The sequence below is a fragment of the Orycteropus afer genome, unplaced genomic scaffold (assembly GCF_000298275.1).
Source record: "Orycteropus afer afer isolate SDZICR_OR568_19922 unplaced genomic scaffold, OryAfe1.0 scaffold00299, whole genome shotgun sequence".
NCBI lineage: Eukaryota > Metazoa > Chordata > Mammalia > Tubulidentata > Orycteropodidae > Orycteropus > Orycteropus afer.
In genome coordinates, this window is record NW_006921886.1 from 2,583,772 (window position 1) to 2,597,343 (window position 13,572).

The window sequence follows — 13,572 nt, forward strand, 5'->3', positions numbered from 1 at the left end:
CCACCAGCCACTCCTCGGAAGGAAGGTTGGGCAATCCTACTTCCATAGTGATACTGCCTCGGAAACCCAAGGAGGGGTCACTATGAGTCGGGGCCGACTTGACGGCAAATAACAACAACAACAACAATGTTCAAGGTAAACATTCTTTATTAATTTGGCTAAACTGTTATTTAATTTAATGATTGCTTCATGGGATTGTTTCAGTTCAAGATTTAAAGATTATTTGCAGGCATTAAATTTGGGGGTTCTCCCAATGTCAATGGACTCATTACTTTGATGACATTATGCTGATTGGACCTACTGGTAAGACATTTCCATGCTAGTGAGTAGAAAATTAACCTGACAAAAATTCACCTCAGTGAAATTTCTAGAGGTCCAGTGATATGGGGCATGTTGAGATAATCATTTTGAGGTGAAGGATAAGTTATTGCATCTGGCCTATCCTACAACTTAAGAGGAGGCACAACACCTAGTGGGCCTCTTTGGAAGCAACATATCCTTCATTTGTGTGTACCACTCCATCTTATGTACCAAGTGACTTGAAAGGCTGCTAGTTTTGAGTGGGGCCCAGAACAAGACAAGGCTCTGCAACAAATCCAGGCTGCCATGCCAGCTGCTCTGCCTCTTGGGCCATATGATCTGGCTGATCCAATGGTGCTTGAAGCATCACTGGCAGATAGAGATGCTGTTTGGAGTCTTTGACAAGCCCCTGTTGGTGAATCACAGCACAGATCCTTAAGATTTTGGAGCAACACCCTCCCATCCTCTACTTCTCTTTTGAGAAACAGCTTTTGGCTTGTTACTGGGCTTTTGCAGAAACTGAACTCTTAACTATAGGCTACCAAGTTACCATGTGACCTGAGCTGCTCATCAGGAACCAGATGCTGTCTGACCCACAGTCATAAAGTTGGACATGCACAGCAGCACTCTATCATCAAATGGAAATGGCATGTGTATATGCCATTGATTGGGCCCAACCAGGCCCTGAGGCATATGTAAGTTACATGAGGAAGCGACCCAAATGCTCATGGTCCCCACTCCTGCCACATTACTTTTGATTCCCAGGCTACACTTATGACCTCACGGGGAGTTCCTTATGATCAGTTGACTGAGGAAGAGAAAAATTGGGCCCCGTTTACAGATGGTTCTGCAGTTTGTGTAGGCATTACTTGAAAGTGCACGGCAGCAGCCCTGCAGCCCCTTTCTGGGACCTCCCTGAAGGACAGTGGTGATGGAAAATCATCCCAATGGGCAGAACTTGAGCAACATACCTAATATACCTGGTTGTTCACTTTGCTTGGAGGGAGAAATGACCAAATGTGTGATTATTTATTGATTCATGGGTTATGGCCAATGATCTGGCTGGATGTTCAATGACTTGGAAGGTGCATGACTGGAAAATTCATGAGAAGAAGGTATGGGGAAGAGGCATGTGGCTAGAACTCTCTGAATAGGCCAAAGAAGTGAAGATATTTGTGTTTCATGTGAATATTCACCAAAGGATGACCTCAGTAGAAGAGGATTTTAACATTCAAGTGGATGTTGTTGTTGTTGTTGTTGTTGTTGTTAGGTGCCATCGAGTCATCTCAGATATATAGCAACCTTATGCAAAGCAGAATGAAACATTACCTGGTCCTGCACCAGCTCCATAATCCTTGCTATACTTGAGCCCATCAAGTGGATAGAACCAGTCATCCTCTTTCCCCAGGCGCTCCTCTCATCGTCCAATGAGTTTATGAACAACGTGGCCATGGTGGGAGGGATGAGGTTACACATGGGCTCAACAACATGGACTTCCATTCACAAAGGCCGATTTGCCTACAGACACTGCTGAATGACCAGTTTACCAGCAGCAGAGACCAACACCATGTCCCTAATGTGACACCATTCCTCAGGGTGATCAGCCAGTAACCTGGTGGTAGGTTGATTACCCTGGACCATTTCCATCATGGAAAGGGCAGAAAACACACCACTTTCTTAGATCAATGTTATGCCAGGGATGGTCTCTATAATGGGATTTTTTTCCGTGGTAATTTTCTATAGGTTTATGCATATGTTGATAAGAGTACCTCCTGGTCTCTGGTTATCACCAAGATCAAATGCAGTAAAATCTGAGAAAGCCAGAATCTGTGCAATGCAGAAACCTCTCAAAGAAGGAAAACTCAAACACTTCTCTCTAAAATGAGTGATAGAAAAGTGGTAAGACTATACCTTCCAAAAGTATAAACTTATGAGACCCAGAAAAATAAGGCAGTCCCACTGAGTTCCAGCTCTAACAGATTTCAGTATATATTGATGATATTCTCAGTAGTGTCCTCACTGAGAATCAAATAAAACTGAACTAATGCTGGAACAACACAGGAAACATCAAAAGAAGATGGAAGGAATACACATAGTCACTGTACCAAAAAGAACTTGTCAACATTCATACATTTTAGGAGGTAGCATATGGTCAAAAACCAATGGTAGTGCAGGAAGAAATCCAAGCTGTACTGAAGGCATTGGCCAAAAACAAGTCTCTATGAATTGACAGAATACCACCTGAGATGTTTCAATAAACAGATGCAACACTGAAATCACTTACTTATCTTTGCCAAGAAAGTTGGAAGACAGCAACTTGTCCAACCTACTGGAAGAAATTAATTTTCATGCCCATTTCAAAGAAAGGTAATCCAACAGAATCTGGAAATTATCAAACAATATCACTAATATCACATACAAGTAAAATTATGCTAAAGATACTATTAAAATATTTGCAGTAGAACATAGACAGGGAATGGCCAGAAATTCAAGAAGAATTAAGGAGAGGATATGAAACATAACATATCGTTGCTGATGTCAGATGGATCCTGGCTAAAAGTAGAAAATACCAGAATGATTTTTACTTGTCTTTTATTGACTATGCAAAGGCATTCAACTGTGTGAATCATTATAAATTATGGATAACCCTCCAAAAAACGAGAATTCCCATTCTCAACTGTGTATGCGGAACCTATACGTAGACCAAGAGACAGTTGTTCAAATGGAAGGAGGGGATATTGTACGGTTTAAAAATCAGGAATGGTGTGTGCTGGGGTTCTATCCTTTTATCACACTTATTCAATCTGTATGCTGAGCAAATAATCTGAGAAGTTAGCCTATATAAAGAAGAACATGGCATCAGGATTGGAGCAAGACTCGTTAACAACCTGCAATACACAGATGACACAACCTTGCTTGCTGAAATGATATGGATTACACCTCAACATAAAGAAAACAAAAATCCTCACAACTGGTTCAATAAGCAACATCATGATAAACAGAGAAACGACTGAAGTTGTCAAGGATTTCACTTTATTTGGATTCACAATCAACACTCGTGGAAAAAGCAGTCAAAAAATTAAATGATGTATTATATTAGACAAACATGCTACAAAAGAGCTCTGTGAAGTATTAAAAAAAAAAATGTCAGTTTGAGGACTAAGGTGTGCCTGACTCAGTCATGGAATTTTCAGTTGCCTCATATGCATGTGAAAGCTGGACAATGAATAAGGAAGAGTGAAGAAGAGTTCATGCCTTTGAATTGTGTTGGCAAAAAGTACTGAAAATCCTGCCAGAAGGACAAACAAAAAGAAGCACCATAGGAATGCTCCTTAGAGGTGAGAATGGCCAGACTTCGTCTCACCTGCTTTGGTCATGTGGTCAGGGACTGGTCCCTGGAGAAGGGTATCATGCTTGGAAGAGGGTTAGAAAAAAGGGGAAGACCTCAGTGAGATGCGTTGACACAGTAGCTGCAACAATGGGCCCAAGCATAGCAAGGACTGAGGACGGCACAGGACTGAGCAGTGTTTTGCTCTGTTTACACAGGTTTGCTGTGAGTCAGAGCTGACTTGAAAGCACCTGACAAGAACCCAACACTTCACCTAAGGAGCGTGAGAAAGTGGGAGTCCACAGTGCTCCTGGAAAGTGAGGAATGGTTTCTCATAAAGCCAAACTCATTTCCCATTCCTACACATATGTCCATCCACAAACCCAATGTCTAGCATACTATCTTCCCCACACTAAACTGGTTCAGTTTATATTTGCTTTACCAAGTAAATTTTAATCATCTCCCTCACTTTATTAATGCTCCCTGGCATAACTTCCTCTCACTTCAGAACCAGCAATGATGAGGAAGGGTAAGGAATGAGAATTACTTTTGAGAGATTTTGGTCTCCAAAAAGCAAAACAAAAAGTCCCACTTGCTTTACTTCATGTTGTAATTTCCCAGACTTCTTCCTCTTGGCCAATGTTGAGCCTGGCATTTTCTGCCTGAGCAACTTCTCACAAAACCATACTCTGTGGGTTTCCCCCAGGTGCCTGTTATTTCCTGAGCAGTACTTAGTAACAGTTGATTATTTTTGTAATGCTGAGAGTTTGCAAAATGCATTCAGGAAGACCTGTTTCATCTCATTTGATCTATACAACAGTCCAATAAGGGACAGAACAAGTACTATTATTTCTAGTTTATAAATAACAGAAACTTGGGTTATATCTCAAGAGATTGATTTAAGACACACTTTACCCTAATCTTGCCATTAACATAACAAAGACAACCTATTCCCAAATGAGATTATAACCACAGGCATAGAGGTTAGGATTTACAACATCTCTTTTGGGGAGACACAATTTAATTCCTAACACCCTATTTATTACAGCTTGTTCCTCATACCTCCTTGCCTCTGCCTAGACTTGCCTCTGCCCTTTTTTATCTGAGTAAGTTGTATTTGTCCTTAGAGACTATGCTCATCGTTGCCCAGACTGGTCCAAATAGTCCTCTTCTATGTCCAGTCTATTCCTCCACGTATGACATTATTAAAACATAGGCTAAACCTCTCTACGGTTTCAGCTCTGGTAGTGTAGTGCCTAAGGTATTTGACTGCTAACCAGAAGGTTGGCAGTTCAAACCCACCATCCACTCCTTGGAAGGAAGGTTGGGCAATCTACTTCTTTAGTGATACCTCCTCGGAAACCCAAGGAGGGGTCGCAATGAGTCGGATTCGACTCTACAGCAGTGTGCTTGGTTTTTGGTCCATCTGTATTTAATACAGGTTTGGGAATTTCAGCTCTTTCATATTTGTGAAATTAGGGGAAAAAAGGAATGGCTTTATTGGCTAAGGAAATTTAAAAAAAAAAAATTATACCCCTCCCCCAATCTAAGGTGTAAGGATCTCTGGTGGTGCAGTGCCTAAGGCATTTGACTGCTAACCAGAAGGTCGGTGGTTCAACCCACCAGCAACTTTGAGGAAGGAAGATGAGGCAATCTACTTCTGTAAAGACTTTACCACCTTGGAAACCCAATGGGGGTCGCTAGAGTCAGAAGCGACTTGATGGCAGTGGTTTTTTTTTTTATCTAAAGTCTAGGTGTAGCTTCCCTATCTAAACTTGCTCTGTGGGACCTGAGGATCTAGTAATGGAATGAATAACCTATTTTTACTCCCTCTGATCCAAGTTTTTTGTCAAGATACTGAGTTGGGTTAGAGATGGGAGTGAAAGGCAGAAGAAATAATGCCAAAAACCTTTGGAAAGTTTGGTGATGACCTGGGATATAAAGGTCACACTGTTGGCACTATTGTGGCCATAGAGGTAACTCATTAAATCTCTTTTCAAGAAGACCTGCTGCAGGAACATAGCTGATTTACAGCTTCAAGGTGCTGGTTCAACTGCAGCATTTAAGCCAGGCCATGCTTTCCTAGAGCTGCTCCTGAGCCAATAACAGAGCACAGTGGTACAGTACATGCCATTTCTGCCTGACATACCATTCCTCTAATGGGAAACATTATTTAGATCAGGCATTCTCTCCATTGTGCTGACTGAGACGTTCCCAGGACTTCACTATGATCTGAGGCTCCTTCCAACACAATCCTTTCTTCTTTTTCTCCTTCTACAGACCTCCACTGTGCTCTGAAGTTTCTCCCTGTCTACTCCTGCTCCCTCGCTCTTCCCCTACAGGCCATCCATCCAGTAAATTTCTTCCCTATCTAATACAATTTTCACATTTGTTTTGAGGAGGATCCCAAACACCTTAGGTAATTTTAGAACTAAAAGTCAAACTTTAAGAAATGTTACTGTAAATCTGTGGACTATGTCCAAAATTTAACAACAGCCTACTTAGTCTAAAACTATGTTGTTGTTGTTGTTAGGTGATGTGGAGTATACTTCAACTCATAGCAAGCCTATGTACAACAGAACAAAACACTACCTAGTGTGACAGTGTTTCGTTGCTATGTAGCAGCTTAGAATCAGAGCTTAAAACACCCCAAGAAAGGACAAATGGTTTTGTTTTTGCATATCCAAGATACACAAAGGAGAAATGGAGAGATGAAAGTAGCCTAGGTTGGCCCATAACTGGTGTGGAATGTCAAGATGCTTTTGACTCATATTACACAGAAGTGTGGCCAAGTCATCAAAGCAACACATGGGTTGAGGAACATGGACCAGGCCTGCAACACTTAAAAAGTTTAAATAAAGTAGCTATCTCCACCATTAGCCAGCTCAGGACACTCAGAGAAGAGGAGGTTGCAAGAATGTTTGGCTTGTACATGAACTCCAGAAATGGGGTAACATTTCATTCTCTATTTTGTTTTGAAATTTTTGTTGGGCATTTCTAAATGAGTTTAGTTTTGTTGTGTTTTGTAGATACTTGTGACCATAAAGTAAAGGTATCTGAGAATCATGAAGCTGTGACCTGGAAGCATTTCATTGTATGGGCAAGTCATTCAGATCCCAAATAGTTAAGTCATTAACCCTTAAAACAGTGCTTCAAATAAAAACCCCAAACTCCATGAGAACACAGCCTCTGTTGTTGGTGTTGTTGTTGTTGTTGTTATGTGCTGACAACAACAGTTGTTGGTGTTAGGTGCCATCAATTTGATTCCAACTCATAGCAACCCTATGTACAATAGACAAAACACTGCCAGTCCTGCACCATCCTTACAATCCTTACTATGCTTCAGCCCATCATTGCAGCCACTGTGTCAATCCATTTCACTGAGAGTCATCTCCTCCTTTTTCTCTGACCCTCCCCCTTACCAAGCATGATATCCTTCTCCAAGAACTGGTCCCTTCTGACAACATGGTCAAACTAGGTGAGACAAAGTCTGACCATTCTAGCTTCTAAGGAGCATTCTGGTTGTACTTCTTCCAGGATAGATTTGTTTGTTCTTCTGCAGTCAATGGTATTTTCAATATCCTGTGCCAACAGCGCAATTCAAAGGTATCAATTCTCCTATAAGGAGAATCCTCTAAGGTCTTCCTTATTCATTGTCCAGCTTTCACATGCATATGAGGTCATTGAAAATACCATGGCCTGGGTTAGGTGCACCTTAGTCTTCAACGTGACATATTTGCTTTTCCACACTTTAAAGAGGTCTTTTGCAGCAGATTTGCACAGTGTAATAGAAGTTATGATTTCTTGACTTCTGCTTCCATGAATGTTGATTGTGGATCCAAGCAAATTGAAATCTTTGACAACTTCAATCTTTTCTCCATTTATCATGATTTCCCTTATTGGTCCCGTTGTGAGGATTTTTGTTTTCTTTATATTGAGGTATAATCCATATTGAAGACTGTAGTCTCTGATATTTATCAATAATTATTTCAAGTCCTCTTCACATTCAGCAAGGTTGTGTCACCTGTAAATCTCTGGTTGTTAATGAGTGTTCCTCTAATCCTGATGCCTCATTCTTCTTCCTATAGTCTAGCTTCTTGGAATATTTGCTCAGCATACAGATTGATAAGTATGATGAAAGGATCCAACCCTGACACACACCCTTCCTGATTTTAAACCATGCAGTATTCCTTTGTTCTGTTCAAATGACAGTTTCTTGAACTATGTACATTTTCCTCAGAAGCACAATTAAGTGTTCTGGAATTCCCATTCTTCTCAATTTTATCCATAACTTGTTATGATCCCCACAGTCAAATGCATTTGCAAAGTCAAAAAAAAAAAAAAAAAAAAACCCACAGGTAAACATCTTTCTTGTATTCTTTGCTTTCAGCTAATATCCATATGATATCATCAGTGATCTCCATCATTTCATGTCCTCCTCTGAATCCAGCTGCATTTCTGGAAGTTCCCTGTCAATATACTGCTGCAACTGTTTTTGAAATATCTTCAGCAAAATTTTACCTGCATGTGATATTAATGATATGGTTTGATAATTTCCACATTCTGTTGTATCACCTTTCTGTGGAATGGGCACAAATATGGATCTCTTCCAGTCAGTTGGCCACGTAGCTGTCTTCCAAATTCCCTGGCATAGATGAGTAAGCACCTCCAGAACTGCATTCATTTGTTGAAACATCTCAATAGGTATTCCATCAACTCCTGGAGACTTGTTTTTTGCCAGTTCCTTCACTGCAGCTTGGACTTCTTCCTTCAATACCTTTGGATCTTGATCACATCCTACCTCCTAAAATAGCTGGACATTGACCAGTTCTTTTTGATACAGGAACTCTGTGTATTCCTTCCATCTTCTTTTGATGCTTCCTGCATCACTTATCACTTTGCTCATAGAATCCCTCAAAATTTGAGTTTTTTCTTCAGTTCTTTCAGCTTGAGAAATGCTGTGTGTTCTTCCTTTTTGATTTTCTAGCTCCAGGTCTTTGCATATTTCATTATAATACCTTACTTTGTCTTCTTGTACTGCTCTTTGAAATCTTCTGTTCAGCTCTTTTATCTTGTCATTTCTTCCATTTGATTTAGTGACTTTCTGTTCAAGAGCAAGTTTCAGAGTCTTTTCTGACATCCATTTTGGTCTTTTCTTCCTTTCCTGTCTTTTTAATGACTTTTAAAAAAAAAAAAAAATGTATGATGTTGCTAAAGGGGCAGGGAGGCCAAGTCTTCTGACCTCCTCTAACCACACAAGAGGAAGACAGAATCACCATCAATGACCCAAGGCCTATTCCTACGAGGCCAGACAGGCTGCCTCCCTCCAGCCCTCTCACTGACCCTGACACCAACTGTTCCTCCCGCAGCACTCACCACCTTTCTACTGGGTTTGATAATTCACTGCAGTGGCCACACAGAACTCACAGATTATGGGGTTTATTAGGGAAGCACCAGACTACAATTCAAGTTCAGGAAAAATGCTCAGTCTCTCTCAGCCCACTGTCTCTCAGCCAACAGTCTCCCTCAGTCTCTCCTCCAGCAGTGCATGTCTCTCAATGTCTGTCTCAGCAATGTGTGTCTCTTGTGTCTTTTTCCCAGCAGCGCATGTCTCTCAGGAGTGCGTGTCTCTCAGGAGTGTGTTTCTCAGGAGCATGTTTCTCTCAGCGGCACGTCCTTCTCAGCCAGCAGTAAGAGAGAGACTTCTGCCTTTGTGAGGCCTCCTTTTGAGCTTGGCAGAGTGGCCAAACTAATCAATCATAACATCAGAATTCTAAGCACCTGAGAGAGAGTGAACTTCCCAGAACCTTGCTTTGTGCCACACCCAACAGAAATATCCCACATGGATAACATTTATAATCAGGAGCTCCTCAGTTGCTCACTGCAAATTCCACTACTGAGTTTACAAAGATTTATGGCTAGAAAAGCCACACAAGGTAATTTACTACACCGCAGATGTTCTTGATGTCATCACACAACTTGTCTGGTCTTTGGTCATTGGTGTTCAATATGTCAAATCTATTCTTCAGATGGTCTCTAAATTCAGGTAGGACACACTCAGGGTCATATTTTGGCCCTTATGGACTTCTTTTAATTTCCTCCAACTTCAACTTCAACTTGCATATGAGCAATTGATGGTCTGTTCCACAGTCAGGTTCTATCATCTGACTGATGATATTGAGCTTCTCCATAGCCTCTTTTCACAGATGTAATTGATTTGATTTCTGTGTATTACATCTGGAGAGGTACATGTGTATAGTCACTGTTCATGTTGAGGAGAAAAGGTATTTGCAATGAATAAGTTGTTGGTCTTGCAAAATTCTATCATGCAATCCCCAGCGTCATTTCTTTCACCAAAGCCATATAGAGGCAGCCTCTAGTCTCTTGAAAATATGGCACTGAGGAACTCAAATGTGCTAGGTTGAGTTTCATTTTTCTCACACAATTTCTGAGCTGCAATTAAACTAAGGTATCAATCAAAGAACAATTCTATACTTTTATTATCCTTCTCTAACTCACAATCTAGATGTTTTTCTTATGTTCTTTATATTTTTCAACCTAGTGCTGATGTAATCTATGCTTTTGTCTTCTAAATAAGATCAGTTAAAGAAAAAAAAAAAAAAAAGAAAAAAAAGCTAAACTTTTCCAATATGTCCAAAGGAAAACAGAGGTTTATATGAGCTATGATTAAATTCTAGGCAAGTAGAACTACTTGGTACTAGTACAGTGCCTCTCATTTTCTTTTTCAACTTGTTAAAAAAAAAAAAAAAAAAAAAACATGAAAGAGCATATAACAATCTTTCCCACATCTACCCCAGAAATGTCTTCCACAACATCTTGGGGAGGGTTGGCTCCAAATCTCTGAGAAACTCAGATGCCCACATTTCCCAGGATTTTCCTTTCTATTATTTAGTTTTGCAGAAATGGTACCTTTTTGTTTTCCAAATGAGAAATTATTTTATGATATTGAAGAAAGTTTTTATCAAACCTCAAATGCTCTAATGAAGGATATTATTATCCTCTAGCCTATCCCTGAATACCAAAAGAGATCTCTCCAACATCAGTTGAGACCTATAGGTCTAGTCTAACACCCTTCCCTTATAGATGAGGCAAACTGAAGCCACAAATTAAATAATTTTCCAAAGTTTAAAAAATAAAAAAAAAAATTTAATAATATATTACATAAATTTACCTTAATCAACTTGAAAAGCATAATTTAATATTTTTAAGAGACAGTGAATATAATAATTAAAGAAATAAGTTATCCACCTAAAGGTAAAATATGATGCTAAGTTTCCTATAGTATAATTTTATTCTTTCTATATTATATTTCCATGGCTTATCTTCTGCACAAGTTCTCATGCTGAACACAATAAGGAACAGGGTTTAACCTCTTCCTGTAGGGACTTACAGTTTAGTATATACAACAGATAAGTAAATAGATGACTTCCATTCATGAAACAAGCTTAGTGAGGGTAAGAGCAGAGTGAGGTGGAAGAACAGATGAGAGAAAGTGAACCAAGGCCAGTGATCAGAAATGTTTTCTGGAGCAGTGTTAGTGGAGCAGATTTCTGGAGCAGTCTTATTGGATGGATGTTCCTGAAGTCAGAGCCTGGAACTCTTTCATCTTAGTAACCCCACAACACCTATTCAAAAACCACAAAAAGAAAACTAAACTCACTGTCATTGAGTAGGATCCGACTCATAGCAACCCCTCTTTGGGTTTCCACGGCAGTATCATTACAAAAGTAGATTGCCCAATCTTCCTTCCAAGGAGCGGCTGGTGGGTTTGAACTACCAGCCTCTGGTTAGCAGTCAAATGCCTTAGGTATTATACCACCAGAGTTCCTCAGCACCTACATACCTGATTTATTAGCTCTTAACAAATATTACTTGCATTTTACTTAACAGTTTTCTTACACAATTTTATACTCAAATACTTTTTGATCTTTGCAAACATCTACATGATTGCACTCATTGCTATTATTTTTTGGGAATTTTCTTTATAATTGAGTTAAATTTAGTAAGTTTTAAAAAAAAAAAAAACTGTTTTTCTATCCAAGAGGGAATTATTCCTTTACCCCTTCTTCTATTTCATTCATAAGAATTTGGCCCCCTGCATGTTTTATATATAAAAATGAAAACAAAACGAGAATTCTATCTACCTAAATCTTACATTAAAAAATAATAAAAATGAACTAATAAAAAATTCAAATCAGAAAGATCATTTAGATTATTTTCCTCATGGTAGAAAGCAAGAATTAAAAAGTTTTAGGGACAAGTTGTTACAAGGCCTATAATTTGATCCCCTTGATGGTCTCTTTGTCTCTAACTTTCTTACCTCCTCTCTTTACCATTGACTTCCATGCCAGCCTGGACAAGCAGTGTGCCAGAATTGCCTTTTTCTCAGAATACTAGAATTGTGCCACCCACAGTCCCCTGACTGAAGGCCAGGGCACCACCAGCAACACAGGCATGAAGCAGGCTGTGGCTTGTGTAAGAATTCCCAGTGCAGTTTTTTTCTGATGTTTCACTTCTGATTGCCATCATGGCAAATAATAATAATAATAATATTAAAGAAAGATCATTAGACTTGAAGTGGAAAACTAGACTTGCAGGTGGGTTATTCTCTATATTTGTGACTATCAACAGTCTTACTAATCTGTTATGGCTACCTCACAGAGTTATTGTAAGCATCAAAAAGAGACAAAGAAAAATAATGGCTTAATTTCTGTTAGTGAGTGTGTTAGGTTGGGTTCTCTAGAGAAGTGAAACCAGTGAAACTTTTTTTTGGTGGGGGAAGGAATATTATCTCAAGGAAATAGCTGACACAGAGGCTGACAAGTCCTAAGTCTGTGAGTCAGACTTCAAGCTGGATGGAGGCTTCTCTTGACTCACATACATGTAGGAGCTGATGAACTCAAGATTGGCAGGTAATACAGTAGGCTGCTGGCTTCAAATTCAAGATAGGCAAGTGGGGTGGAAGGTTGTTGGCTCAAAGACTGCAAAGGCAACAATCTGGAAATCTGCAGCTCATTGGTTCAAGACCAAGAACCAAAGGTCAGATGATGATGAGCAGATTTAGGATCCAGATCAAGCAAAAAGCCAGAGAGCTTTTCCAGGATGTCCATGTGTATTGGAAGCAGGCCACACTCTTGAGGAAGCTCCTTTTCAGTTGACTGGCTGCTGCTCATAAAAGATCTCATCATGGAGGGGATTACATTATATCAGGTCTCATGAGGGATATTAAAACCTGCTTGAACAATTTCTCTCAGAAAGATCAGCACAAGGTCAGTCCCCATGAGGCGGAGGTCAAAGATGTCCCAAATGTCCAAACTACCATACCACTCCATCATTTCAGACATTAACTTCTCCTCCTCTTCCCAGTAATTTCCCCAGTCTTAGGGTTCTGTATTTTGCTGTAACGCCTCATAGAACTCACAGACACCCAAGGGTTCGTCTCATGTAGTGGTGGTGGAGGCTGGCAGGCTGGCGAGTCCCAGGTCTGTGAGTAGGTCTAGAGGATCTTCCTAACTCTTGGGGTTTGATGAACCATGATCAGCAGATCAGATGACAGCTGCTGTCCCAAATCCAGGGGTGAGATGAGGATGATCCAAGACATAAAACCGGAGCAAGAGGAGGGCGAAACTTCCCAGGAGATTGGTAGGTATACCTTCAGGGAAGCTAAGGGTGGTGATTTGAATTATACCCTCCAGCAAGGCAGGACTTAAGATACATTCCACCTGTGTTGCTCCAACAGAAATAACCTAAATCACATCACAGAGTCGATTATAAGAAATGACTACTACCAGCTGCCCAGCCAAACTGATACCTGACTTTAACTACCACACCATCCCAACAGGCATGGATAATGGGATTTACAAAACATCAAAGAATGGAGGACAATGGCTAGAAGGGCCACATCAAGCAATTCACTGCAAAAC